The sequence below is a fragment of the Corvus brachyrhynchos genome, unplaced genomic scaffold (assembly GCF_000691975.1).
Source record: "Corvus brachyrhynchos isolate BGI_N302 unplaced genomic scaffold, ASM69197v1 scaffold961, whole genome shotgun sequence".
Lineage (NCBI taxonomy): Eukaryota > Metazoa > Chordata > Aves > Passeriformes > Corvidae > Corvus > Corvus brachyrhynchos.
Window position 1 is genome coordinate 187,296 of NW_008236008.1, and position 12,139 is coordinate 199,434.

Sequence of the window (12,139 nt, forward strand, 5' to 3'; positions counted from 1 at the left end):
CACACTATTGCTGATACAGGCCAGGATGCCATTGGCCTTCTTGGTCACCTGGGCACACACGAGCTCATGTTCAACCAGCTGTTGACCAGCACCCCCAGGTCCTTTTCCAACGGGCTTCTTTCCAACCATTCTTCTCTCAGCCTGTAGCACTGCCTGGGGTCTCTGTAATTCAAGTGCAGGATCTGGCACTTGGCCTTTCTGAACAGTTGGTCTAAATCTGTCAAGAATTCATCTGCCATTTTCCCATGATGGCAATTATCATAGTTTTTCTGCTGTTCAGTGGCTTCCAGCTCCTGTTGGTTGCCCATCCTGTGTGTATTGGTGTAGATGTACTTCACCTGGGCTATTGATCCTGCTGCCTTCCATAGGGAAGAAGCCCTAATTCCTACATGACTGTTCTTTGGCACTTCTGTGGTTTCTGACACATCAATAACCCTTCTGTCTTTGCTGCCTCCTGGATCTTCATCCCCAGCTTCCGCTGGGATGGCAGACTGAAGGACCTATCTAGAACAACATCCCTCAAACATTGGTGTGGTGCCCCCAAGCTCATCTCTATCGAGCCTGGTTTTATCCTCTTCTGCCTTCAAATCCAGTTTAAAGCTCTTCCAATGCGACCTCTTAACTTGTGATCAAAGATCCTTTTCCCCCTTTGAGACATGTATAGCCTATCTCACTGAGAAGCCTGCTGTTGTGTAACCCAACCCATAATCAAACCCACAAAATTCTTCCAGTGACACCAGTCTCAGAGCCAGTGATTGATCTGCTGGCTGTTCTTCTTCATGCATGGATTTCATCTGAAACGACGGATTTCATACTATCTGAAGAACAAGTGAATCCTATGTTTCTTTGATTCTATCTTATTTGGTTTATTCTCCCTTTATTTTTGAGGTCTAGTATTTAGTCTTCATATTTATCCATTTGCAGTTTTCAAATGAGAGGTGAAATCAAGTGGAATTGGAATTTTGCTTCCAAATTGTCTGGTTCTGGTTTGGTTTTGGCTTTTTATAAGTATCAGCACTTAAACTCTTCTAATTTGGGATACATTACAGATGCATTATATGTTTATAGGATTTTGCCATCTCCCCTTAGCCAACAAACTTTTGTTCAAGATGAGACATTAGCTGCACAATGCAGACTACCTTGCAACGTAATTGGCAGAAGTCAAAAGCGGCTTTAAAATACCCCCACAGAGGTGCTTTGAGTATTTTGCATACTGTTTTTTGCACAAAAATAAGGGTTGCAATATGCTTTTACAAGCTTCTTCCTATAAACACATGATTTTCTTACCTGTCTTCCCACCCATCACTGTGTAATTCTACAATGTATTAATACCTCCTCTGATTTTGTGAGAGTAAACTTCTACATCACCAACACCCTAATGCTGAGATGATCAGGTAATCATGTGTGGCCTTCCCTCGAGCATCACAACAGTGAAGTTGAACAGGGGAAGTATAGAAATAATGAGGGATGCGCCCACGACCATGGATAGGCTAAATGAGATCCAGGAGCCAATCTCCAAAGTTCTGCAATGATGGTGTGTCTTCTCATTAAGACTCCTGTTAATGTAAAGATGAACTAACTTGCAATTTCTGAGTAGCTTTCCTACAGGAGAACATGTGCAGTAAGGAAAGAAGTTGGGACAGAAAGGCACTGGTGGGAAGCCTGTTGCTTAAGTACCTCTTCCTTACCAAGGTTTTCCCATAAAGCAGTAGAATGTGGCAGTAGGGTAAAAATCACAAGGTTTCTCTGTAGACCTTATAGCAGAATATAGGCTGTGGGTGTGTATACAAAAACCTCCTGGTTGTTATATGAGATTTTCAGAGAACAGCTTGTAAGGCTGCTTCTCTAATTATGTAAAAAAGTTTTCCTAGATTAAAAGTAGTCTCTGCGGAGTTCCTTCATACTACAAGAATGTACCACCCTTGTCTGCCCATCCCTTCTTAGAGCAGTATTTCAATCTAGCATTAAAGCAAAAACCATCAGGAAGAGAATACATTATGCTCATAGTCTCCATCATCATATTAAAAATGACTGGCAAAGGAGGAGAGACAAGATGATTAGACTGCTTGGTTTAGGACATTACTTTTCTCATTGTATGAATTAGAAAATTTTAGTAAGAACTCTAGGAAAACTGAAGGTCTTTCTGTGCTTCAAACTCTGCAATTCTCTTTTGCTGGCAAACTCCTCCCTTAAGCACCTCTGCAGCCTGGCAGCCCAGTTTTCCATCCTCCCTGGCACTTACGGGCAGTTCTGAGAAAGGGCTGTCAGCTTGGAAACAGATCTTTCCTGGCATGTTTGCTGACTCTCAGGAATAGCACCACAAGTCCATCGATTTAAGGCAAGCAAAAAGAAATGCTGGATTTACATGGTGTTGGCTTCTTTTCTACCAGGAACAGCATACATGCATTCCTTTACCATGCAGGCAGCCTGAAATGTTTTACCAAGCTTTCACTTCACCCTGTGATTTCTGACACTTATTTTTAATGAACTAGATTCATGTTCCTGTGTACAAGAAGGCTTTTCAAGCAATTTAGCTTAGGAAGAAAACCCTCTATGCATGAATGTCACTTAACATTCAAGCTCAAGACTGGGTGCTGCAAACTTTACCAGATACTCCTACCCAGTTTGGGAACTCTCAGTATCTTGCTTGCACCTCTGGAAGTGGCAGCTTCTGAGTGACAGAGGATTTGCTGCAAGCAGTGGGAGACCCCCTCCGAAGGGTGGAGGTGCCACCGAGCAGCTGCTCATGCAGTTTGCCAGGGTATGGCAGCAGCTCCCCACTTTCTACAGAGTCTGGAATTGTTCAGCTAAACTGGACCTGGCTCCCACCTATTTAGAAATGCAAAACAGACTAAAGCAGATCAGACTTGGGAAGTGAGGATGTAAGGCTGGAGCATGGGAAGGCAAGAGGCTGCCTGCTGTGCAGGCTTGTTCTATATTTGGGCAATTACAATAATTAGAGGAAAGGAAAATAATAGCTAGAGAAAAAAAAAAGATACAGAAGTTAAAGATTTAAAAGCAGAAAGAAAATGCACAGGGTATTATGTGATGATATAACTCAAAGTACAAAAGCAGCCTACTCTCATTTTGGAACAAACAAAAGGAGAGCAAAGACTATGGTTTGAGGAATTGTGGGGGTTTTTTGGTTTTCTGTGTGTTGGTTTGTTTTTTATTTCCTTATAATCTACTCCAGAATGAGCTCTAGCCTTGGCTCTGTGTTCCATAGATCTGATGTTAATAACAACGTCACTGTTTCTGTGGAAGGCGCCCAGAATGTCTGTAGTCTCTCGCCTAAAGATAATCAGATGTTCTGTCAGGATTAGCTGTACTGGTGGCCTCTGACAATCCCCACCTCATGGTCACTGAATTTCAAGTCAAGAAAGGGGTCACCTTGCATACAGAGCACCAGAGCTTTAGGTACCAGCTAATGAGCCACAGAGAAGTGTCTGCACCTGTACTGTAGTGAAATAGCAGTCAGGTTACAGTGGAGTCCCACCCAATTCCAGCCTTACTCAGCTGGAAAGGGATGGAAAAAGGACTTTGATAGTGGAAATATTATGAGACCTGTGGTGGAGCAGGGAAGCAAGACAAGCTGTAAAAGGAAACAGAACTGATTACATGTGGGCTTATTTGAAGGCAACCTGCAAAGATAAATGAACCCAGAACTTGTGTCCACAGCAAGAGATTTAGAAAGAAAAAATGAAAAAGAAAAAAGGTTTGTTAGCCTAGAAATTTAAAGAGGCTACATGGGATCTAATACATTATTATTTGTCAGTAAATATTACAAACTGAAAGATACTCTATTATGTATAATTACTTTGTAGGAAGCAGTAGACTTTAGAAACAAAATTCAGATATATCATGTATTTATCCAAAATTAAATAGTCCTTACAGACACAAAGATGCAATACCTATAGCCATTTTGCAAAAATACAATTATATATGTACATATGGTAAGTAAGAACATTTAACTCCTACTCATTGAGAGCAGAGAAGCAGAATTCAGGTATCAAATTATCCAGACCTCAAATTTAGGATTTTACCATTTCTTAAAAAATCTTAAATATGGTTCACAGGCTGCTATTCAAATTAACATCAAAACTAGATTCTGTTTCAGTTTTAGTGAAAGCAGATGAGGATTCCCATTACATCTGGTTTGACTTTCTTCCCTCTAATAAATGCTGCCATTTGATCCATTTCAGTGATGTATAACCTTGACGTGTCTTTCACGCAGTATTTTCAGAAAACAGCATAGTTGAGATGTGACTTTGATATGTGTTATTCTTTATTTCTGGTGCAGGAATTTGTATTTCAAGATTAGAAATTCAAGAATGTAATTAAAAATCCTCAAGAAGCATGTACTGATTGTTCTTCTTGACAAAATATCCTAAGAGTCCAATGTCAACTGTAAGGGAAATGTCCATTGAGATCAAATGCATCTCCCTAAAGGAGTGACCTCATCAGGGCCTCAAATGAAGGTGAAAATAGCCTCACACTTTGGAAATGAAGTAACCTCCACCACCTTCTTCTCCCATCCTCAACAGTGATCTCAATTATTTGAGTTCCCAAATTATTCAAGACTATGTGTTTGGACTTCATCATGCTCCCAGGGAGCAAACATATAGCCCCAGAAAAAAGAAATTAAAGGCTGAGGGCAGTTCTCAGAGGTATTTTGTTGTTTGTTGGGGGTTTTTTTCATGCTGACATTGGTATTGATTTATTCCAAAACCAGGCTAGAATCCTGTCTTTTCATTCCATAATAATGAGCCAAGAGAGACAGACAGACTGTCCAAGAAGCAAAGTGGCAACATCTGCCCCCACTATTCTCAGCTTGAGACTGTTTTATGAGCCACCTCGTGGGATGCATATGGGATGCATACTGCCAATTAGCCAGCCATTAGGATTGTGGACCAGGCCCCAGAGAGCAGTCTTTACCAGGAATTTTGCAGCATTCAAGACCTCAGATTTTTCCTTAAGAATGTTTATGAATGCTTGAGTGCAGCCAGCTAAAGGAACAGTATATACACAGAGCTCAGTCAGGACAACAGCGCACTCAGGTGCAGGGCCAAGCAGGAGACCCAGACAATGTTAAAAAGGGTTGGCTCTTTTCTGCTCTGTTCAGGCCATGTGGGCAGAGGGCAGTGAAGCTGTAAGTATTCTTACTTTAAGATCTGCTGAAAGCCAGTGTAGCACTTATTCTCATTGTACAAAATTCACAGTCCGTGTCCTGATGGACAAACCATCTGCAAAATCCTGCATCGATAGTCAGAGCAGCACTCGGTCATTCATTCCAGTGCTGAAGCCCACACTGCCAGGGAAACAGCTTCACATTCTGTATCATTGCTGGGTCTTACTGAGCTCCATCAAAACCAGTAATCCTTTAGGATTTAGAAAATTTCTTTCCTGTGTTTTCCATAACTACCAGAGTCTTCAAATAGTGGCTAATTATCAAATTCAGATACCAGTTTTTTCACCCACTTCAGAAATAGTCTGATCTTGGGGGTGTGTAAGATAGTTATGTGAAGCAGCACAATAATGTTTCTTAGAGATTATACATTTGATCTCTCACTTGTCAACCCACTAAAGTCTTTTGAACAGGTACAGCTGAAATGCTGTGTTCCCACAGCCCAGGGTTTCAGACAAAGATTAACTCAAAGGATATTCGTTACACCTATATTTAGTTATTCTTTGAGACAATGTGTTCCACCTGCTGTGATAGGCTTTCCATCTCCATTTTTTGGAGTTCTCCAAGTGGAAGTTTTGGACCATAGAGGAAAGAAAGCAAGAACCTGACTGCCTTTCCATATAAATCAGACATTTATGCCAGTCCTTTCCTAGGTACAAGTATGCCACAGTTCCTAAAGTATCTTTGATGGTCCTCAAAAATCTGAAGAGCTTTTGAAATAACTTGAAATATTCCAAAGTGAATGAGAGGCATGCAAGGCCAAAACAAATATTTTAGCTGTAGGTTTTTCCTTTCACCCTTTTAGCTGAGTGTTCTTTCTTGACAAAGTCTGTTCCTTTCAGCTAAAGCTCTTTCGCTGATGTTGGCTTGACATGAAATTTTTGTTGCTCTTTAAATCATTGCATCTTCTTACTCTATGAAATTTTCCTATCTGGGTTTTCCTGCAGTTGATCCATTTTTAGTTTACCCTTGGTTTAGGAGAGTCAGATGCCTCCCAGGGCTGTGTCTTACCCCCCTGCAGCCTCCTTCACAGCTGTCAGTGGTGATGTCACCACAAAAACTGGGCTTTTTTCACCTTGAAGAACCAGTCATCTGGCTACAATCTCTCCACAAATGTCTGCAGCTCTTTCAGCAAACACTGTACAATCCTTGGAGCTTAATTTTTATTGTTTACCGGAATCTAGTCTCCCCAGCTGTCTTTTTAGCTGCCTAACTTCAGAAAAAAAAAAATGGACTTCTCTGAGTGCTCCCTGTATATTCATTATCTGGAGGGAAAAATCCATCTGTTTCATCCTGCAGTATCTATATTTGAAACACTCAGCCTTACTTGTCTTTAGCTAATTCATTCTTCTCTGTCAGAAGCTTCTGCCTGAAACATTATTTGTTTTTTCTCCATCAGAGACATCACCTCTTCCAGCCTCTTCACTTAGCACTTCATTTATCAGCCTTTCAGCAGCAAGAGGCACTGGTACCAATGCAGAATTTGTTTTATCCTCATGATTTTTTTTCCATCCTGCAAATGCTGCTCCTGCCGTTTGAAGTTCATGTGCAGTATTCACACCTATGTGTAGTAGTTTTTGCTTCTACTCAACGTCTCCCTTCCATTCCACAGCTGTTTCAGTTCTGAATGTGTTCCCTTTTTTTGGCAGCCATCCTACATACCACTTCTCTCTGAGTATCTGCATTTCTCTAGCACATGCTTGCTACTGAAAATGTGCACCACTTCTGAGGGGAAGGAAAACAAAGTAGCAGTGAACACTATCAACAAGAGTTTCCTGATCTAGGGCCCCAGTTGTGGTGCTTTGAAAAAAAAAAAAAAAAAAAAAAAAAGATAAAATCTAAGCCAATGCCAGAAAGATAGAGTGCAGTACCACGGTATCACCACAACGAGGCATGTGATGCATTGTTCTAAAGGCGGCTGTGGCAAACCATTTTTATACTGTGAGGTATCTCCCTCTCTTTTAATCCGCGGTGGAATTTCACAGGTTTTATTCAACAATAAGACAATTTAGGGAAGGTTCCTTCCCTTGCTTTTACACCTTCACAATAGCAAATAAAATTTTAAAAACCAGTTAAAATTGCTTTCAGTTTTCCAAAAGGAAGTACTGCACTGATTTTTGTGTGCACTACTCAGCTGCATCTTCTTGCCTACCCATGACCTTAAGAAGGTAAAAAGTGCTTTCATTTTGCTTGCAGCTATTAATTTTTCATAATGTGAGTAGATCTTGATAAAAGAAAAGTAACACTGCAGCTGTGTTGTGCCTGTAATAGGAATTCTTCAATGACACTTGCTCCTGTATATTCCTATTTAGGTATTCATCACTAGGACATTCAGATTCTACCCCCTGAAGGCTTTTAAGATGTTGGGTATGTTCTTCTTCAAGGCATGAAAAGAATTCACATTGTTGTTCCAACACATTACTTGCCCTAAGGGAGGAAGTCTGCTCTGTATTTTAGCAGTCCACTCCAGTATGATGGCACTGAGTAATTAGGGCCTCAGTAAAACTGCTGATATACAAAAACACTACTGAGCATGAGACAGGACTGTGAAAGAAAATTCCATATGTTGGACAATTTAGTTGTTCCAGAACTGGAATTACAAGCAATTATTTGTATCTTAAGTATTTAATCGTGTCTCAAAAATTTAATTAAGCCTTGTATTCAAGTGAGTTCTATTGAGTTTCCCTCAATATGTACTACCATGGACCAACACAATTAGGATGTAAAATTCAATAATTACATTTTTCAGAGGCCTATACCTTGGTGGGTCTCCACCAAGTTGGTGGGCACTAATTTCATACAATTACTAGTAAACAAATCTTACTCCTTTCAAAGCATTCACAGTGCTTCAGAATAACTCAGGCCTTTCTTTTCCTGGATAGGCAGTCCCTGACTTTTTTGGCATCTAAGAGGTTTTTCTTTTTTCTTTTTGTACTACTCTCTGAGTGGAACCAAGAAGCTGTGTCTCCAATTTCTACTAAGATCTGTGTAATTATGCATCTTCTTTCCCACAAGATCCTGCCTTTGCTTGAGTGGTCCCAGCCTTACCCAAGATTCCTGGAATGGCTGTTTGCTTCCCTAACATGTCCATCACACCATCGTCCCTCTGCCTCTTCTCCCCTCAGCATCTTCTCCACTTGCATCCTTAAGGAGCTCCATAGTCAAGTCTTTGGGATTCTGCAGATTCTTCTTGTCAGACTATTTTGTGGGTGTTGAAGAATAGTTGCAGCACAGTCCTCTTTCTCAGTTGTTTCTGGGTTTCTCCTGCAGTAAATGCCTTCAAAGAGGAAGGAAGGTTTTGCTTGGAATTAAACAAAAAAGATAAATCAGACACAGTTCAAGCTTCAGCCTTGAAAATTTGACCCTTTGTTTTAAGCCATTTGTTTTTAAATACTCAGTTGTATCTTAGCCTTAATAATGGGTTTACCACTCTGCTTGTGATTTGAATGCCAAAGCAGGACACTAGCAGTAAAAGGGAAAACAAAGATAAAAAGCTGCATTGCTTCCAAGAGTAGAGACAGAGCTAATTACTAGCTTGCCAAACTGATAAAGGGGCAATGAAGGCCTGAATGGCAGATCATAGTGCTAAAGCATAACATGTACAGATAAAAGTAAAATATTGTGTGTTACTGTCAAAAAGGATGTTTTAACTGATATCTTAATAATGGCACAGAAGAGTTAATCCTGTTTTGCCAGAAGCAGGTTTTTTGTGATTTCTGGCAGAACAGTAAATGTCTTGTGCTAAAATAGTAACTGTTTAATTCAGTATGATTGTTTAATTCAAAATCAGAAATAGCAAAAGCTGATTGTTACCTTAAATTTAATAATAATTAATTGTGAGATAGCAAATCCTTATTAAGCTCAACTGGGATTTCAGAATTTCTCCCAACCCTGTCTCCTCGCTGTGTCCTTCTCAGTCAATCCCCTGATTTTATAAAAAGCCTAACTGCATCCTAAATCCATTTTACACTCTTGCCTTTTATTGCCTTGGCAGTTTACAATATAGCTCTTTTGTTTACTTCGTCCCCTAAATTAAATTTCCTATGGACCAGATCCTCAGCCAGCCTAAGCCAGTATAGCTCTATCAACAACCATCACTCAGCTGATCCAGATGATCAAGCCCCCTCCTATTAATCACTGGTCCTCTCCCCATCCCCCAGGCAGATTGCTTGCACGGTGTTGGCAGTGTTCCTCTATCATCTGTTCACTCACTAATAACACAATTCAGCATTTATTGGGCTGGTCTGGTTCTCTGCACATTCAGCAGCAAAGCTGCTATTGATTGCATGATGGGGAAGCAGAATCAACCCATATTCTGAGAGCTCTCTGCAAACTACAATGCAGTTAATTCACTAATGCTTTATATTTGCCTTGCTCATGTCACAGCAGAGGGAAAATGTTTCAGCACTGCTGGCGTGGGTGGGGGAGGTGGTTCACACAACCATTGTTGGGAGGACTCGAGAGTCACGTCGCAGAAGGCAAGTTGTGGGCTTTGCTCCAGGAAGGACGTACCTTGGCAACTGTAAGGCTCATTGCCAAAGATTATACAGTCTGCGTTGCCTGATTACACACATCAAATAAAATTGCCAGATAAAAGCAGGACAAAAGACAAAGTATTTTCAGCAGAAAGAGTGAGTATGATCTTACTTACACTACCTACTTGCTTTCCAAGAAGAAAGCCACTCTAGATCCACTATGTTTTTAATTAAATACTACTTTAAAAGGGTAACCAAGTTATTTAAAACCCCATATATTCTTTAAAGAACAGAATTGAATGACATGTTTGGCTCTAAACCAATGTTAAGACTTTCAATTTTGAGGATTATTACTGGGGACTATAATGCTTTCTAAAGTCTCTTTTAGTATTTTGTCAACGATAACAGGCATTAAAATAACTTAGTCACTACAAAACCTCAGCATTTTGCTGCCTATATTTTGTTTAGGTTTTTTTAATGGTGGTCCTTTTACCTAGCAAGGAAAATATATTTTTCACAGGATTTAAAACATATTGTATATTAAACAGTCTTAATTCAAATATTTTCATTATGCCACTTTTTGCAAATTTGGAAAGGTACTGAAAAATATGCAAAGTTCATTCATGCAATTTTAAGCAGTGTATTACTTTTAATTAATTAATTATCTGTAGTTATTTTTAGGAGATGATTTTAAAAGTGTTTTAAAGAGTTTAGTCTTACAGCATTGCAGTTTAAAACATAATATATAGCCCAGTGTAACAAAATGCATAATCACAGATGTAACTGACAGCAAAAGGATGGCATACAAAATACAGATACAAGCACATATGCCAATCTCATCATCACTGGTATGTAAATACCCACCATGGGGACACAACCTGAGCTTAATTTGCTAATACTGTCTATAAAGAGAAAAGCAGTAAAAAAAATCAAGAAAGTGGTGTGTGGTGCCTTATTTCCTCCCCAGCCAAACTACTTTTCCCTGAAATAAGCATGATGAAAATGTTCATTTTCCTTGACTCACACTTTGGAGCATGGGTTGGTTCTGTTTCCAACTGTAAGAACAGTTTTACCAATTTAACATCCATACTTACCATACAGGCTCTTAATCCTGTGCAGATTTAAGTACAGGGCCAGTCTAATGCACATAGTAGCCCTGTTTACTACAATATGTGTTCTCTGCATGTGAAATAGCAATGACACAGAGTCCTTATTTTCATGGTCATTGTTTTTGAGTAACCATTGATTTGACAAATCAATGTTTTGACAATTTTTTTTTTCCCAGGTCCCTGAACACCAATATTTTTATCCAAATCTATTTGAAGACTTGATATGGTTTTTTAATACAAGTAAATAAAATTTAAATGCAATACCAGCTAAGAATTTTGGGGGATTTTCTGGTACACGGGCCAGGGAACCTATCACCTCCTCACTGGCCAGGGACTTTCTCCAGGGCAGTCCATCAAGCTTCCCCTCAAAAGCTCAACTGTCATTTCCTTCTCCCCTATGAATGCCTCTTTCAAGATCTCATCCCTGCATGCTGTGCTGCACACCACCCTGTCCCAGCTGCTGCCTAAGTCTCATTTCATTCTGTGCTTTGCCCATTTGCCTTCTATTTCTCACTTTCCTCTCCTCTTGCCTGGCTGAAACAGAAGAGCTCAGTGTGGAGTAGCACCAGGTGACTTGGCTTTTCACGGGGATGAAGTGCTGCTTTGGATCTGATAGTGAGGCTGAAGGACTTGCATGTGCACAGCACTTCTGGGAGGGTGAGATGAAGCTGGGTAAGGATAAAGCACTGCACAACAGAGGGACGAATAATGAACCATATAGAAGAAGTATTTAGAAGTCTCACTAATCCCCTCTGTAAAGAAAAAAAAAGTCATAGTCCTCCATGAGTACATTTCAGCCCCAGACATGTCCAGATGTATGGTTATTTCTTATAGGTATTCCATACAAAGCATCCATCAGCTCCCATAGCAGCTTTAGTAATTCAAACAGCTGCATAGTTAGGAGCCCAGAAGTATTGAATTCCTGTACTTCACACTGCTCCCAAGCATTTGTCAATTGAAAAGCATTTAACTTAGTTTATTTCAGAGTAAATGTTTCCCTTTGCTCCCCAAACACATGCTACTCTTCAGATCTGAAGGGCCAGAAACACTGCAGAGCAGAAGCCTGTAATCACAGTAGCAGCAGGAGAGGAGCCAGGCTCAGGCATCCCCCTGAACCCAGCATCAGTGTGATATGCTTTCCACCTGCCACATGAAGCACTGGATTCCTCACCTTACAGAATCAAGACTTACACTTTGAAGGATGCAAAATTGATGCCTAGCTATGACAAGGGACAGTATTTGCAAGAGCATGTGGAGTATAAGCTTCCTGGAGCTGGTAAAGGAGCATCTCTGGCACTAGCAAATAGAACCACTGAGGAGCCTCTGGTTTTGCTGCATTTTTCTAAGATGCAGAATGGATAAAACCCAGC

General features: G+C 40.2%; 1 protein-coding gene across 1 annotated transcript in view; it reads left to right on the plus strand.

Moving 5' to 3' along the window:
- Positions 1-12,139, plus strand: part of CPA6 (carboxypeptidase A6) — a 45,503-nt gene that overhangs the window by 21,043 nt on the left and 12,321 nt on the right. The window lies entirely within an intron of this gene.